Raw genomic sequence first — 18,039 nt, 5'->3', positions numbered from 1 at the left:
TCATTTACAAAGTATTTCATTTGTGTGTGCATGGAAGAGTATGTTTGTGTGTGTGTGTGTGTGTGTGTGTACATCCATGTCTGTGTGGGGCTGGTGAGCAGATGAACAGTAGACAGGTCACTGCTCGTCCTGTGAAGTGTGTGTGGCCTCCAGTCTGTTGGCCATGCCTCTGTAACCAAGATAATTAGAGACCAGCCCCCCTGTAAGGAGCTATAAACAGCTTAAACACAATGCACCATCTCAGACACAAATTTGATTTCTTTGACCATTTTCCTTGTCCATTTGATGCATTAGGGGCATTTTAATTCAACATTTTACTAATATATATTGCTTTCAGCTCCAAGCAGAACAATGATACAGTTTTGCTAACAGTACTGAACTCATGATATTCTTGGTTTACTGTTATTATATACCTAAATACAAATATGAAAAAGCAGAAAAATCCATTTGCGCATTTTGAAGCTAGAATATTTATTTATGCGGCGTCCCAAAATCAGAGAAAGGGCCTCTAGTTTTCCAAAACTAGTATAATGTTTGATTTTGTGTGTTGGGCTGTGTCTACAGAATAAAATGTTCACTCATTTCTCTTTTCAAAGAAGGCTAAGTCAGTGGAACACCAGTTTTAATTTTGGGCCACAGATTCCTAATTAAATTTAGGTTTGGACTTTGGCAAGGCCATTCTAACACATCAGTATTTAAACTACTCCATTGTAGCTCTGGCTGTATGGTTTCGGGTTGTTATCCTGCTGGAAGCTGAACTTGTGCCCCAGTCTCAATTCTTTTCCAGCGTCTGAAAGGTTTTCTTCCAGTACTGCCCTCCATCCTCCTTCCCATTAACTCATGCCAACTTCTTTTCTCTGAAGAAAAGAATCCCAACAGCTTGATGCTGCCACCACCATGGTGGTGGCTTTGTATCTAGGCAAAGACATTTAGATGTTTTGTCATTTAAATACATATGTCCTGTAAACCTAGTCTTCATCCGAAAGTGTTGATGAGCAGCTTCTTCAGAGTTAACATAAGTCTCCTGGTCGCTTCTCTGATTAATGATCTCCTTGAACACAGTTTAGCTGATGGCCATGGGAGGTTGTCAGTTGTGCCATCCTCTTTCCATTTGCAGATGCTGGCTTGAACATTGCTCTATTGCAGAGCTTCCCAAAGTAGGGGTGGGGACCCCCGGCGGGGTTGCGAGACACCAAGTGGGGGGGTCGCAAGATACTTTTCAGAATCCTTGTGATGTAACCCCTGAGCTGCATGGAGGGCCAAAAGGGACAAAATTAAATAAACATATCATTGTATAAATAAATGTACCATTAAATGTTCTATTAAATAATTTAATTGTACCTTTTATTTATTTTCACTCTAAATGTATTTATTAATACATTTAGAGTGAAAAATGTATTAATGTATTTATTAATACATTTACGCGGTGGCCCATTTGGTAGCTCTGTTGCCTTGCAGCAAGAAGGTCCTGGGTTCGACTCCCGGCCCCGGGTCTTTCTGCATGGAGTTTGCATGTTCCCCCCGTGCATGTGTGGGTTCTCACTGGGTACTCCGGCTTCCTCCCACAGTCTAAAGACATAACTGTTAGGTTAATTGGTCTCTCTATATTGCCTTAGGTGTGAATTAGTGTGTGCATGGTTGTTTGTCCTGTAAGTCTCTGTGTTGCCCTGCGATGGATTGGCAACCTGTTCAGGGTGTACCCTGCCTCTCGCCCATAGACTGCTGGAGATAGGCACCAGCTCCCCTGTGACCCACTATGGAACAAATAGAAGATGAATGAATGAGTGAATGTATTTATTAAATAAATAAATATAGGGGGTTGCTAGTCTCTGGTACAGTTTTAAACCTCTCCACAACTGTATCTCGGACCTGTCATGTGTTTTCCTTAGTATTCATGATACTGTTCTTTCACAAAGGCTGCTTAACAAACCATTGAAGGCAAGATGTTGCGATGAATTTTATCTGGGTGTATCAATACGAAGGGCGCTGAAATGCGTTCCTTTATAGAAACATTTTTAAAGCTATGTATCCTTTCCCTTATGTTTAAGTGCTACTTGGTTTTGGTCATATAATGTCAATAAGATTAAAGTTTGAGGTTATAACTTGACAGAATGTGAGAAAATCAAGGAGTCTAACTATTCTTGTGAGGCACTACATTTTTTGCCTGTTTAAAATAACTATCATTTCTCATGCCAGAGAAGATACTGAGGCACAGGAATGCGTTCCATGCTGTTTGTCAGCAAGATTACCCAAAAATCCTCTTGCCAGATTTTGTGACCCTTGATGGAGCCATGAGACAGATAAAAGACGAAGCAATTTAACTTTGGAGCTGGTCCAGATAACCTTCTTAAAAAGAGGATATTGGCTTTGATGGAAGCTATTGCCTCAGAATGCACTTTTATTTAGGCTTCTCACAAAATAGTCTGTTTATAAAGAAAAATCATGCAGGAGTAACATTAAGAAACCCAGTCCATTGCTGTGTTGTATACTTTGGGTTTTCTCATGTTTATAAATTTGAGGTATGTTGCTTTTCGTAAAATACTTATAAGTTTTTACAATTACCTCGAAATTCTTCGCTCCCCCACTTTGTTTGTTTGCAGTGCTATTTCTCTTTCTAGATTTTCTCTGTTTCAGCTGTCTGCCTAAACAACATGAAAGGCCAGTGTTGTGATTATGAATCTGAGAATATTATTTAATATTTAATATGAATATTTTAATATTTTATCAAATAATATTTCGGTCTGTTAAGGGTTGTCCTGTGAATACCAGCCCAGTAAGGCGATGGTATTAGGACAAAATAGAAAGGTGTGAGATGAGCTCTGACATTATTGAACAACATAAACTCTGCACACACATGGAATGAATTCACAAAATTTCTTAAAATACAAGAATTTATTAACAAAAATAAGTCAACTCAAAGTCAAACATATTTCAATCAACAAACTCTTTACTATGCTAAAACAATCCAACTAAACTACCAAGCAGAATTAAAGAATAGGGAAGATTAATGGGCTATGTACAATATAAACAAGTTGATTAAAGATGATTGGAAATTATGATCAAAAGAGTGATGCAGCATTACCATGCAATGTTCATGTTTGAGAACCAAGGATTATCTTGAAGAATCTGGAAATGAAGTTAAGTTAGTCTTGGAACCAACTTAAGCAATAATCAGCAAACGTTTAGACAACCATTCACAATGCAAGATCAGATGAAATATTATTTTAATGAAATAATATTTTAAAGAATGATCTGCTGAATAAAACCAACCTTCTGGATGACTAATTCTCAACGGTGTCCAATTAGCTGCCTTCATTTATTCAAATAATATTTGAAGAAATATTATTAAGGGGATATTTTGGAAACGAGCCAAATCTTTCTGGAGAAATGGGCTTAATGGTGTTTACTTAGTTATCAAATCTAGTAAATGATGTTCAGGGACTATTATTCACTAGCTTGAAAACTAACAACCTTTCTGTTAAATACTCTTTAGTAGCAAGCACGTGTTCTTACCGGTTAGCAGTTGAGCTAACAAAGAAGCGGACAGCTTAGCAACAGAAACAAACACATACCTTTAAAATACCTCGGTTAATATAAGGATTAAAATGCATAAGCGGGATGATCAATGTTCTGTTTAAAATCACGCTTTAAATAATAAACCGGCACGTGTGCTGCAGATAGCCTGCTAGCACTAAGATAGCCGAGTTTCACAAAAAACAGAACTTCATCAAATGAAAAACGTTTAGATCATTTCATTCTAAATCTGTCTCTATTATTCTGCCCAAACACTTAACCTCATGAACCGTGGTGAGGAAACGTTGTCCAAGGGCGAAGTTTGAAGAAGGTATCCACAGTCAACAAGCGGTTAGCTCGGTAGCTTCGCAGATGGTTGACGGTGCGTTCGCTCTGAACAAAATGGTTAGCTCCGGAGCTGTAGCTGGGCGGCCCGTCCTGTCCGCTGCGGTCTCTGTTGTCTTCTTCCAGACTGGGAGACCGCGTCTTTGCAGGAGGTTTCTCTCGAACACCGTTTGTGTCTGCGGGGGCTCGGAGAGACAGTGAAGCAATGCTTGTACCTTAATTAACCCCGTTCATGAATGAAAATACCGGATACACAGACAGTATTTCATTCGTAATTATCTTTGCATATGATCGATGATCGTATGACACTTTTGGATCCAGTTTGAAGAGTTTAAGTCTTTTTGCCAGCAAAAGACATCAGCGCGCTGGGCCTCCCCTGACCGGTCCCTCTCGAAGGCCGTGTGGAAAGAGGGCAGATGTAGCAACAGCTGTGCTTTTATTCGGGTAGTGGCGTCACAGGAAGTCCGCAGTTATCCAGTTTTCTGGCTGTGCCGGAAGAAGGTTAATGCACTTTATTTTGAAAGTTCCAGAAAGGTCCGTACCGGAGTTTAATGTTGAGATCCATGGCTGTGGGTCCCAACACCAGCAAGGCATATAGAAGGAGAGAAAACCAACAACAAATGCTGATTACATTGGGGGAGCTGAACTGTAGATAACGACAATTACTTTTGAGCACCCAGGTCAAAGCTACTAACTTAAAATTGCATGAAGGCCTTTGAAATGACCGTGTTTGTCAGTTTTTAAAATTATGTGCCAATTAGAGTTTATCGGTTTGTGAAGCTTTTTAAGACTGAGTCTACCAAGAACTTTGAGAGCGAGAAAAGTGTGTCATACAAGATTTTACTTAAACATTGAACAGCAAAGAGGTTATGGAATTGTCACAAGATTAAAAAGTCTAATTTATTTTGGTTCTTTAAGATAGCTTTTTCCATAAAAGTTGGTGTAGATGAGAAAATATACAGTATACACCTCTTCGGTTTTCTCAACTAGATTTTATTTTTTTAACCTTTTATTGTATTTTACAACAACTATAATATTGGATGTAGTTTATTTTCACTATAACAGAGCAGAAATATAAAAGGAACATAAAATGAACACTCTTCTTTCTGAAAAAATTTGAAAAGGTGAGAAATGTAAATGCCAGCTAAATGCAAACTTGAATAACGGCATTGTTGGAGGTGGAAGTTTAGAGTATTTGCACATACTGAACCAACTGGAGCCAGGCCATAGCAAGTCTGCAAAATGTTAACTTTTTATCAAATGCAAAAACACAAAAAAAGATTCAGAACTCAAACAACATCTTCATACCATCACATATGGTTCTTAAAAGAAACCCTGTTTTCTACAAATGCATGCTTTGTTTTTACTTTTTATTGTGTTAATGTTGACAAACTCAAACATCCAACTTTATTTTTTGTTGAAATTATGTCAAATTGCATAATTTCTCACAGTCTTTTACCTATTGAACATTCATGTATACTTATTCACCAGTTTTCACAACCAAAACATCAAAAATAAACATCAAGAACATAAAAGTTAATCTACCTGTGATATAAGAAATTGCTATGCATAAAATGAATTTCCAGGAACATTAAATGGCATGACTATCTGTTTTGAAAATGTCTTGCCTTTGCAACTTTTATTTGTGGCCTCTAGGTTTATAGCTGTTTTAAGTTGTTCATGTGAAAATTTCAGCTTTCTCCTCTGTAGATCACAAAGAAAACCAAATGAATGCTTCTACCCTGATTTTCTCATAGAAAATCAAAATATGCCTTATACTTTAACTCTAATAAAATATGTTTTGTTTGTGTAATGCAGAAGCAAGTACTTGGATTTATTTTCAGATTTTGGTCAAACTATGTCACAGTTTGGTGTAAAATTAAAATTAAATTAAAATTAAAGACTTGCATTTCAACATCATAAGCCAACAAGAGACCTGCCAAAATACATACAACACCACTAGGCATCAAAGCCCCTCATTATCAGCTGTTTATGTGTGTTTCTGGCTCAAGAATATGTAACTTCACCAACCAAGGTAAATGCTTGTCACTAAACCAATTGTCTGACCAATACTCAGCACACTTCTGAACATGCTCACTCCTCTGTTGCAAGGCTTCATCTGTCGTAAGGCCAAGACAGGACAGAGGACCATGGGAAATGAAGCATGGCTAATTCTATTAACGCAAGGACACAAACAATCTGTGGGGAATCAAAGACGGAGGAAACAAAATCCCAGAGGACTGCTTGGGCCGGGGCAGTTTACCATGATGAGGATAAATGTTAAATTCTTCCACAAGCCCAAAAACACATAAAGTCTCATCAGTGCACATAGTTTCATATCATCAAGATGTCTGTAATAAGCATTTATTACACTGATTTCTGTCCAACTTTTTCTTTCTTTCTTTCTTTCTTTCTTTCTTTCTTTCTTTCTTTCTTTCTTTCTTTCTTTCTTTCTCTATATTTCTGTGGGAAAAGGCACAAAGCTCACTTGCTGAGCAACCCTTATGGAACAAAGCTGGCTTTCTGGGCTTTTTGCATATATGCCTGCCATGCAGACAACAAGGCCTTTCTTAGAGTGGCCAGCATCTCCAAGCTGAAACGGCAGGTCCAGGGATGAGGTCCTGGAAAGCCATGATTGACAGTGGGAACAGTGGGAAGTGTGCATGTCTGCGTGTCTGATTTCCACATCCACTTTCTTGTATGTTTGTGTGAGAGTTTGTCACAGAGGTGTGAAGTGGAAGCTCTTACCCGTCTACTCCTTCAGTAAACCAATCAATATCTTTCCCCGAAGTGTTTTTTCATTCCATATGGTGTCCTGCAAGACATACATGGATAACATCTGAGCCAAAACTTTCTGCCACAAGACATCTGCATGCATAGCAGACAAAACAACACACCGGAGTTTTTGGATGCAATCAAAAAGCAACTCTAAGCAAGTCCATACATGGTGTATGTCTAAGCACTTGACTAACATTTACAATACATAAATCAGGCCTCTAGGCTGATTTCTCAGTCTGTGTGTGTGTGATTGTGACGTGCATTTGTGTTGAGCAGAGAGAAAGAGAGAGAGAGCGGTAAAGAGGATGCACTTTGACTCAGTCATGCGTGAAGAGGATTTTCTGTTCAATAGGAGCTGCAAACTTGCATACTTGCATCCTAATGAATCTGCGTGCGTAATCAGACAAACAATTACAGATGCACAGATGTGTGTTTGTGCATGTACATGCATTCACACGCACCTTTGGATATAGCACCTATAAAGATAACTTAAGCTTCTTGTTTTGGTTCTGATGTATGCCAAAAAGTGGATAGAAAGGAGAAAAGAGCCCCTAACCTATGTTATGTTGCCTTGTAAAATTTGTCAGACCACTTAAGCCTTTTCACATTTTGGCATGTTGTTTCTTCAGCAGGAATTCTGTTCCAAGTTTGAAGAGAAGATAGATGGAGCTAAACACAGTCCAGCTCTGGAAGAAAACTTGTTAGATGAGGCAAAAGGACTTGAGACCAGGGAGGGAGTTCCTTGTTATATATGTTAACGCAAGTTATTCAGTCAAATCTGTAGAGGAGTAATATATATATCAAAACGGTTTCAAATTCAAAGTGGTGCAGTCAAATCTCTGACCGAAATGCAGTTGAGAATCTGTGGCAAGATTTGACAACTGAAGTTCATAGATCCTCTTCATCCAGTCAGACTGAGTTTCAGCTATTTTTCAAAGAAAAACTGGAAAGAAATTTTGGTCTCTGGAAGTGCAAACACTTTCAGGTATTTTTGTAGTGAAAGGTGTTTCCACAAACCCTTGACTCAGGGGTGCTGAATTCAAATGCACAACACATCTTTCTAATTTTGATTAGAAAAAAACCTTTTAAAAACCGTACATGTCCTGTCGCTTTAAAATTGACTTAACTTTGTATAATGAATATCTGAAGCTGAAGCTTCTGTTCCAGCTCTAAAGGTGGATATTCACCACCATTGAGGCACACAACCACCCCTGAGCTCTTGAAACGTGCCTCACCAAGTTGGAGCATGGGCTGCATGCTTAGTGTGGTTCTCCCACTTATTTTTCTACTGACCTCAAAGAGTGTAATAATGTGTTAAAACATTAATGGAGCTTGCTTCAAGCAAAAAGAGGAAAATGAATTTCAAACTCTGTTCTGCTTGACATGATCTGAGTGAGGTTGCAAGGACACAAAGATGCAGTGAATATCTCACACGTAAGACATTCACCTACGGGAGCATCTGTCTACCTCCCCTTCACTTCCCTTCCCCCCTCCTCTCTTCTTTCACACTACATCAGTCTTGGACCTTACTAAGTCTTGAGTTGTTGTTCTGAGAAGTAAACATGTGCTATGGGTGGTGAATGGCTAAGTTATCTTTTTATCCAATAAAAACGTCTCCTCGCCAGATCGATTGTTGTTGCTAGGAGACTGAAGCATCCTTTGGCAAGGGGCTACATCTCTCCACGTCTGTTGTTTCCCTCCAATCTCTCTCTCTCTCGCCCTCTCACTCACTTTCTCTATGTCCCTCGTGCACGCGCGCACGCGCACATCCACGGAGCTGGCGCGCTGAGCAGTGGCGCCCATCCTCTCCTTTAGTGCGACTCCTCCGAGGGATCAGGAGTAGACTAAGTCAAACTTCCAGCGCCATAAGGTTTGTGCGCAACCCATAAAAAAAGATTGAAGTCGCCAAGGTAGGTACAAATATTTTGCACATTACTCACTGGCGGGTTTTTTGGGAACAATGTAAGATTACAGGTTAGGGGCGACAGAGTGCAGAGGAAAAATTGACAGTCCGAGAGCGTTCTAGTGCGCGTCACGCAGCCGTTTGGTGGGGAGCAATTGCTTTGAACTTTGCGCATGGTTTAAACACCCAGCTGTACTGCATGCACGTACTTCTTATGCTTTTCCTTTAATCAGATACAGATCGCGATCTAGAGGTTGTGATAAAGGGGTGGAAAAAAAGCCTCGAAGCTAACATCTGCAGGAGATGGACGATAAAGATTAAAGGGGGGCTGAACAAAGAGTATCTGCAGTTGCGTATTTTAGGTACACCTAGAAGTTTACTTGGATTCAGAGAAACAGCTCTTCGCCATGTCCCTCCGCTTTAGGCGTCCCATAGGAAGACAGGAGAGGGAGAGTGCGCTTCTAAAAGCAGGCGTACAGGTGGATCAGAGAAGCGGATCTGCTGTTTATCAGCAGCATTATTCTCCCAACAGCCACCTCACACCTTGCGCCAGAGCACTGGCGCTTGGACCCAGGCTGCAAAATGTAGCTGTCCAAACGTGATTTTGCTGACTTTAGACAAGGACTCCTTCATGCACGAGCAATTTCATTATTTCCTTATGCAAAATTATTAATGTTGCAAAAACATATAGGCTAGAAGACACATGTAGTCCACTGTGATTCCTCCCATTTTTTTTCCTAATTTAACTAGTAAAATACAAAAATAATAACCCTTATAGTTGTTTACCTGCAGTGAAGTTAATGCTCAAATTTACCTTAAAGAATGCAACTGTTCTAGATGATCCCATTTGTTTGCATTGCACAATTATCTTTAGATGTTTCCTACTTTGTTCCACCCATAAAGACACTAATGCTAATGTTTTAAACAACTGGTGTTTTCCTTGAATCAAAGCTCCAGCTTCGACTGAAAGCACACAATTGTTTTATTTAAACAATTTTGCAGTAAGACTTGCAACAATGTCACTTCATGTTCCAAAATAAGGAGGCTCTTTATGCATTTCTATAGCAAAGAGTGAAAAACATTTACTACTAGGTGGGATGGGCAGCATTCTGTTAATTCCTGAAGCTAGTTTCAATAAAAGACACATGGCAGTAGCCTTTGGAGTGTGTTTTGTAACATCATAAATCAAAATGTTTTGTTATTTTTATTTGAATTTTGAGGGTGGGGTAAGCGAATTGTGCACGTGTTAAATGAACATGTATTCTGATTCAAGATACTTGTATTTCTAGTTTCCTTTTATGTATTTAAATATTAGTTTATTGGTGTACCTCTGATATTATGCTTTGACTCAAGACGTTTCAATATGTAGGGCAGATGTTAAATAAATGTGCTCACCTTGTTTTGTAACTTGTTGAATAATCCATTGTTGTTTTTTTTTTATGTAAAAAATGCTCATTTTGTGAATCCGTAAGGGTCTTGCATGTTTTTTTGTCTTTGCTGGATGGTCAAACATGGTGTGGCACAATGAAGTTGAGCCATGAGTGGGAACCTGGTGCCCTTGTCAAACTCTGACATCTTGGCGACCTCAGTGATACATGTTTCTGTGTGTTCGTGTGTGTGTGTGTGTGTGTGTGTGCGTGCGTCAATTTGTAAGTAAGTTAAAAAAATGCTGTTGCTAAATAAATGTGGCCTTGAGTTTCAGCATTTTCTATTGGTAGCTATTGGTATTCTATTGGTTCATGGTTTTGTGATTGTTCATCTCTGCACATGTGTGTCTGTGATTACATGAGCAGGAATGGCCTTGTAGCTTTGGCACAGCTTCTCTCACTGGTCTGCGTACATCACAGCACCCAGCATTTTGCAGTATTAATAATGTGAGAAGTACGGGTTTTGTAACACTGTTGCTTTTATTTTAAAAGCTTCTTTGCACAAAGAGGGTTTTAGCATTATTTTGTTGAATAGCAGGATAGGTGAGATGGCTTTACCTGAAATGCTTCCGTCACTTACAACTGGAACAATATTAACAATGTCTCTAATCTATTAAGCATAATTAAAGATATGTTCACTTTTAAATTGGTCATCTAGGTTCAAAATGTTTCTGTAAAATGACATGATCACCTTTCAATCAAGTGCTTGTTACACATGCTTGACACCTAACAAAATTGTGAAAAAAAGCACTTGCCTAAAACTAGACTATGTATGAGCATAAGTTTATGTTTATTTTATATAATTATTTTTTTATTAATGTATTCCTTCATTTATTTATTTAAGCCACCTAAATTTATACACGGGACCAAAAACTTGAGCATTTTGCTAAAAACGGATACAAACAACAAATATTATAAATTTTTATGTTTAAGAAATCCTATATGTGAATCACATAAATAAACAATATTAAAAAGTTCACAAAATAATAAGAAAAGGAGTTAGTTTTTTTTTTAGTCCTGTCATCAGAGTTGTATCATCCATCGAGACTCAAAAGTCACACATTTTCATCTATTGAGTTGTATTTCTGTATATTAGGCTGTTTATAACTGTAAACTGATATACGTGTTTCCTACATATTATTTAATTAAATATGTTATGAAACATTTTGTTTAGAAATATCATTACAGGGTAATTGACTTTGTAAGATTTGTAAAGCCTTTTTTAAAAGCCACCCTGACAAAGAAAAGACGACAAACCTGAAAGCACGTATATAATCAATCAGTAGCTGTGCTATTGTATGTATCATTCAATAACAATCCAATTTAAAGGTTAATTGCCACGGAGAAGAGCTGGAGCTCTACAGGTATATGAAAGGACAGAATTATGAGCTGTATATGACGCTGTCCATGGTACTGAAGTCATAAAAGTTTATTTTATAAAATAAAAAAAACACATACATTGTCAGGAAATGTTTATTGGCAAGTAAAATAAAAATAAAAATGTTTTTTTTTTTACTTCTTGTTCTTTTCCTTCAAAGGTTAAAAATTGTAATTTCATGCCAGCTTAACCAAAAAACACAAAAAGAAAACAGGTGGGGGACTCAGTATGATTCTCTTTTCATACAAAGATTAACTTAACCAAACTTGAAATAAAAATAAGCAAAGAAGATTTAATGTTGCCTTTGACACTTCAAACAGATTTGTTAAATGAATTTTAAACTACCATTTGACGTGTAGGGTTTTTTTTTTTTTAGGATTGTTGTAGTTCTGTTATTGACTGACTCCTTGTAACAGAAATAGCTGCTGAGTGATTGGAAATAAAATTATCTATTGTTGAGAACTTCAACCTGTAAAATGAATTAGTTCTTTGTCTTTGAATCAGAGAAAGACCACTTGCTTAAATATTTACATTTAGATTGTTTTTAGCCATATTTTAAGTTCCCGCCTAAAAAGCAGATGCACTCTGACTCTGATTACATGACATTTGCTATGCTAAAATCTTATCAGTGTTCAATCTTTTGTGCATTTTCTTGACTTAATCGGGGCCTTATAATAGCTAGTGTCAAATGTATTTTCTTCAAAACTGATATAAAAAACTCTGCAGGTTGTTTAAGTGTAGGTCTTTGTATTATGATGTCATATTATAGTCACTGGTGCAAAAACAAAAAAAGAGAAAATACATGAAATCAGTCTCTTAAAAGTTAGGATATGTTTTGTATTTTCTTCATACTACTGGAAGATTTGTGCCATAATATTGTCACTTGCAAAACTATTTATACATTTTGTCCCATTATAATCTCAAATCTCTTATTTAATGTGAGACACCTATAACGATCAAGGTCTTTTTATGATGTGGAATGAAAATTATATATCTTTTTACGAAATAAAAACAAAGAAAGTATTGTGTGTATCTGTATTTATCCCCCTTTAAAATCCAGGGCATGCAATTGACCAAAATATTAGTAACTAGAGTCCAGAGGTTTATTTTAATCTCTGGATTAATATAGAATCGAAGCCTTTGCTATAGGAGGTCTCAGAAAGCAATGTTCAGTTATTTTGCAAACATATTAATCAGATATGAAGCTAAGGGGCCCTTGGTAACTCTGGAGGAGTTGCAGAAATCCACAGCTGAGGATGGAGAATTTGTTGAAAGGACATATATAACATATTAATCAATGTCCTGATTATAGTTTAGTCAGTTATGCAGTAACAAATCGGCATTGGATGTGAGGGCGGCAAAAGAAAAAGTTTTCTTAAAAGAAATAAATCTTGTTTTCCACAAATCATATAGGCGACACAAGGACAAACTCGTGGAAGAATGTGCTCTGGTTTGATGAGACCAAAATTGTACTTTTTGCTCAACACTCAAAATGTAATGTGTGCAGAAAATAAAATGTCACCCTAAAAACACCATCCCCTTCATGAAACATTGTGGTTGCAGCATCATCCAATTGGAATACTTTAGTTGAGCGGGAACAGGGAAGCTGGCCCAGGCTGATGAAAAGATGGATAGAGCAAATAACAGGGAAATCCTAGAATTAAACCTGGTAGAGGTTGCAAAAGACTTGAGACTGGGGCATAGGTTCACCTTCCAATAAGACAGTATGACCCTAAAAACACAGCCAGGTCTTTAATGGAATGGTTTAAATCAAAGCATATCTGTCTGTTTGAGGGGTCCAGTCAAAGTTTGGACCTTAAAACAATTAACAATTCGTGTCAAGACTTAAAGGGCCAAAATGTCAGTCTTGATGTGCAAAACTGGTAGAGGCATGTCCCAAAAGAACAAACTTAACTTATCTTTTTGTTTTATCTTTCCCACTATTTTTCCTGCAATAAAGGTTTTGACCTCAGAGGGGCTGATTACTAATGCATACCATACACTTTTAGATTTTATTTGTAAAAATTTGAAAACCATTTGTATTTTCTCCATCCACCTTGCAATTATAAGATTCTTTGTGTTGGTCTTTCACTTAAAATCCCAATAAATACGTTAATAATTGTAATTGTAAGGTTAAACAGGTATGCATACTTTTGCAAGGCGCTGTAAGGTGGACATGATTATGTCCACACTTCAGTTCTTAAGTAGAGGGGGAAGGAATTTTTATACTGAAAAAAGGCTTGTTGAAGTTGTTAGTTTTTTTAAAATACTGTTGCTGTACTGTACATGTTCCTTACACTGTTCTTCTCCAGTAAGGAAACAAGGAGGTGTCTGTTTCCCACAGCTCGTCTCTCATCATTCACTAGTCACAACACACACTGCGCTGCGCACACAAACCCACACAAAACATTCACGCTCCCTGGGTCACACACACACACACACAGCATAAACATCACAATGTCTGTTCGCTGACACCCTCCTGTTGCTTACAAGTATAGACATTCACACATGCATACGTCCACTCGGAGGATGAGGCAGTGAAAGGGCAGTGGGATGTACAGCTGTGATGGTGTGCGTCTACAACAGATCACTCTTTAATAAATGATGACCTGGAGGAGGAAAATGTGTGAGTGTATGTAAGAGTGTATGTGATGGTGAGATGGATAGTGAAAGGTGCTTTTGTGGTCATGCTTTTATTTATTATCAAGACAAAATCTCCCATTAAATGTTATGGTGTGCAGATGTCTTTCCAGTCACAATGTAATTCTCAATTCTTGATAATATTTAGTGGGATAATGTGCAGGCAAGGATCCCACGATTGGCCTCTGTTTAGAAATTTTAAACACAACCAGCACTTAAAATTCACTTCTGAATTTTTATGTTTTCTATTCTTCAGAACGCGATAGTTTGCTACAGTGAACTTTAACACAAGGTACATTAGACACCATTCCTCCCATTTTAAATTTAAAAGAGAAACAAACCACTATAGCATACAATGTGTTCCTAATCAAAGAAAAAAGGATATAAATATATATATGTAAATATGAATATAAACAAACTGTAATTTTTTGTGGAATTCTGAAACATTTTCTGACCATCCAAAGTCTTCTCCCAGCTTTTCCCTAAAATACGCAAACATACTTTCCCCCATGGTATTGATAGATTACAGGCAACAACTGCCAAACTTGCATCTGCTACGGAAACTACCCTGAATATTCACTGCTAATGAACAGGTCACAGCCTCTCCATCAGACTGCTCAGCTTTTACTTGTTCACTGCTATGTGGGCATCTGCTGCACACACAGCCGTCAATGTCACTAGGAAATAATCTATATACTGTAGTTTACAGCGTTAAGCAAAATGCTTAAACTATAATTAGAACTTTTTATTTGGGCTGGGCAGTTATATATAGTCCATATGGCTTTGTACAGAAACTATAATTAGATTTTGATTTCAGTTTTCATTAAAAGAAAAAAGCAATTCAAACCAACCTGGCCCTCTGTGAAAAAGTATTCCTACAAAGTCTGCACAATATATTGCAAATATATCCTTATTAATATTTAATAATATTATTTCAGTCTGTTAAGGGTTTTCTTGTGAATACCAGCCCAGTAAGGCGATGGTATTAGGACAAAATCGAAAGGTGTGAGACAAGCTCTGACATTATTGAACAGCAAAAACTCTGCACACACATGGAATGAATTTACACAATTTCTTAAAATACAAGAATTTATTAACAAAAATAAGTTAACTCAAAGTCAAACACATTTCAATCAACAAACTCTTTACCATGCTAAAACAATCCAACTAAACTACCAAGCAGAATTAAAGAATAACGAAGACTAATGGACTATGTACAATATAAACAAGTTGATTAAAGATGATTGAAAACCATGACCAAAGAGTGATGCAACATTACCATTCAGTGTTTATGTTTGAGAACCAAGGATTATCTTGAAGAATCTGGAAATGAAGTTAAGTTAGTCTTGGAACCAACTTAAGCAATAATCAGCAAACGTTTAGACAACCATTCACAATGCAAGATCAGATAAAATATTATTTTAATAAAATAATGTTTTAAGAATGATCTGCTGAATAAAACCAACCTTCTGGATGACCAATTCTCAACGTGTCTAATTAGCTGCTTTTATTTATTGAAATAATATTTGAAGAAATATTATTAAAGGAAATGGTAAAATATGTAAGGAAATATTTTGGAAAAGAGCCAAATCTTTCTGGAGAAATGGGGCTTAATGGTGTTTACTTAGTTATCAAATTTAGTAAAATTAAGTTAGGGACACATTATTTACTGGATTGAAAACTAAACCTTTCTGGGTAAATATTTGGCAGCAAGCACCACATGTCCTTACCTTACATATTAGCAGTTGAAGCTAACAAAGGAGGCTGATAGCTTAGCACCAGAATCAAACACACACCTTTAAAAATACAGTCAATAAAAGGGTTAAAATGCATAAGCGCGGATGGCGTGTTGTGATTAATCTTCTGTTTAAAATCACCCTTCAAGTAAAGTTTGTCTTAACTTTATAAACACACAAAGAACACAAAACTGAACACATGTGCTGCAGATAGCCTGCTAGCACCAAGATAGCAAAGCTCAACCCAAATAAAACCAAACTTTATAAAATGAAAAACGTTTAGATCATTTCAATCTAAATCCTTCTCTATTATTCTGCCCAAGCCTAACCTCTTATGAACGTGTTGAGGAGTTGTCCGGGCGACAATGAAGTTTGAAGAAACGTCCACAGTCAACAAACGGTTAGCTTTCAGCTAACCTCCGTAGCTGTGTGGGGGTTGATGGTGCGGCTCGCTCTGTGAACAAAGGGTTAGCTTCCAGCTAACCTCTGGAGCAGTGGCTGGAAGACGGCTCGTTCTGTCCGCTGACCAACTGCGCGTTACCGTAACCACGGTGATGTGGGCTGTTCTCCTTCCTTCAGACTCGGCTTCGTAGAGACCGCGTCTCTGCAGGGAACTCTAGAACACAGTTTGCTTCTGCAAGCCTCAGAGAGAAAGTAAAGTAATGCTTATACCTTAATCTCCTTTATACCTTAATCTTTTATGAATGAATACCGGATTCTTTCAACAGTAATTCATCAGTACTTAACTTTTGCATATGATCGCGTGATCTTATGACACCCTTGGATCCAGTTTGAAGAGTTTATGTCTTTTTGCCAGCAAAGAGACATTAGCGCGCTGTCTCACCGGCCAGCCTCGCACAGAGTCCGGATGGTAGAGGCAGGATGTAGCAAGAGCGGTGCTTTTATTTGGCCAGTGACGTCACAGGAAGTCCGCAGTTACCCCGTTTCCTGGCTGTGCCGGAAGTAGGTTAATGCAATTTATTTTGAGAGTTCCAGGAAAGTTTGTACTGGCCTTTCACATTGTAACCATGGCTGTGGTCCCAACACTCAGATGAGGAAGAGAGGAAAGAAGAAAATATGCAAATATCGCACCTGATATTGTCATCACAATATTTACTTATATCACCGCAATTGCAAGATTTTCTAATTATCTGCAGCCCTAAATCCTACTTTTGTTAAATCATGACTAAACTGAGTAACCACATGTGTTTGAAAAGTTAGTTAAGTTTCACTAGCCTCACCTTGACTGAAATACTGCATAACCTCTAAGATCAAGAAATCACTTTAACAGACCCTGTCTGGCAACACGAAGTTGGCTAAAAGATCTTAAAAAGAAAGATGTCATGCCTTGATCTAAGGAAAAGTCATGAACAACTGAGAAACAAAGTTAGTGACACTTTGGGATATCAGGGAATCACAGTGAGAGTCACTATTTTAAATGCATAATGACAAGGAACAGTGGAGAAACTGTTCTGGAGTGGCAAGCCTACCAAGATAAAGCAAAGTACAATGATGACTCTTACAGGAGGTCACAAAACAACCCACAACAAAATCTAATGAACAGCAGACCTGAGTCTGCTCTCTATAAGAAAATCCTGAGATGTCTGGCTATCAATTTACCTGAAGTGCAGCTGGGTTAGGCAGCAGGATAATGAATAAAATCACACCAACAAGTCCACTTCTGAATGGCTCAAAACAGGAGTGGCCTAGCTAAAGTCCAGACATAAATCCAATTGAGATGATGTAGCATGGTTAGTTGAGATAGCATTCTTCCCTGAATAAATGAAATCATTATTTAAAAACTGCAGTTTGCATTTTCTTGTGTTATTTTTGCCTGACATTGAACTAGATATATTTTTTTTGAAACAGTGAAATGTGACAGTAAAGTAAAAACAGAAGGCAATCTGTAAGAACACATCTATATATTTTTTTTAATTACTGTATATTATGTTCTGTTTTTCTCCCTACCTTTCTTATTTTGTTTGGAAGTCATCTATGATGTACAGACTCAACAGAGTCAGAAAGGAGGTCCCAAGTTTACCTAGATGTGCTAAAAGAAACTAGAATAAATTTGCAGTTATCTATTGAGAGTTCTTTACAAAAACGTTACAGTGCACAGTACATATACAAGCAGCAGCTTAAATATGCAACACCTCAATTATTACTTCCTTCCACCCATGAAACATACATGACACTCAAATAACAGCAATTTTCAGCACAGTGAAATACCCTATAATACAATTTTGAGAAAGACTGTTTTGCAAAACATCTCATTTTTATGATACAAACAATTAGCACCAGCTTTGTGCACATTCACCG

At 37.5% G+C, this 18,039-nt stretch overlaps 1 protein-coding gene across 1 annotated transcript in view; it reads left to right on the top strand.

The window, feature by feature from the left end:
• Positions 1-8,318: 8,318 nt before the first annotated feature.
• The window catches only part of grm3 (glutamate receptor, metabotropic 3), a 65,044-nt gene continuing 55,323 nt past the window's right edge, over positions 8,319-18,039 (top strand). Inside the window, exon 1 of the mRNA XM_047353100.1 lies at positions 8,319-8,546. The gene's annotated coding sequence lies outside the window, so the exon portion shown is untranslated. The remainder of the gene's footprint in view (positions 8,547-18,039) is intronic.

The sequence above is a fragment of the Girardinichthys multiradiatus genome, chromosome 2, assembly GCF_021462225.1.
Source record: "Girardinichthys multiradiatus isolate DD_20200921_A chromosome 2, DD_fGirMul_XY1, whole genome shotgun sequence".
Taxonomy (NCBI): Eukaryota; Metazoa; Chordata; class Actinopteri; order Cyprinodontiformes; family Goodeidae; genus Girardinichthys; species Girardinichthys multiradiatus.
This window is presented reverse-complemented; position numbering and strand designations above follow the sequence as displayed.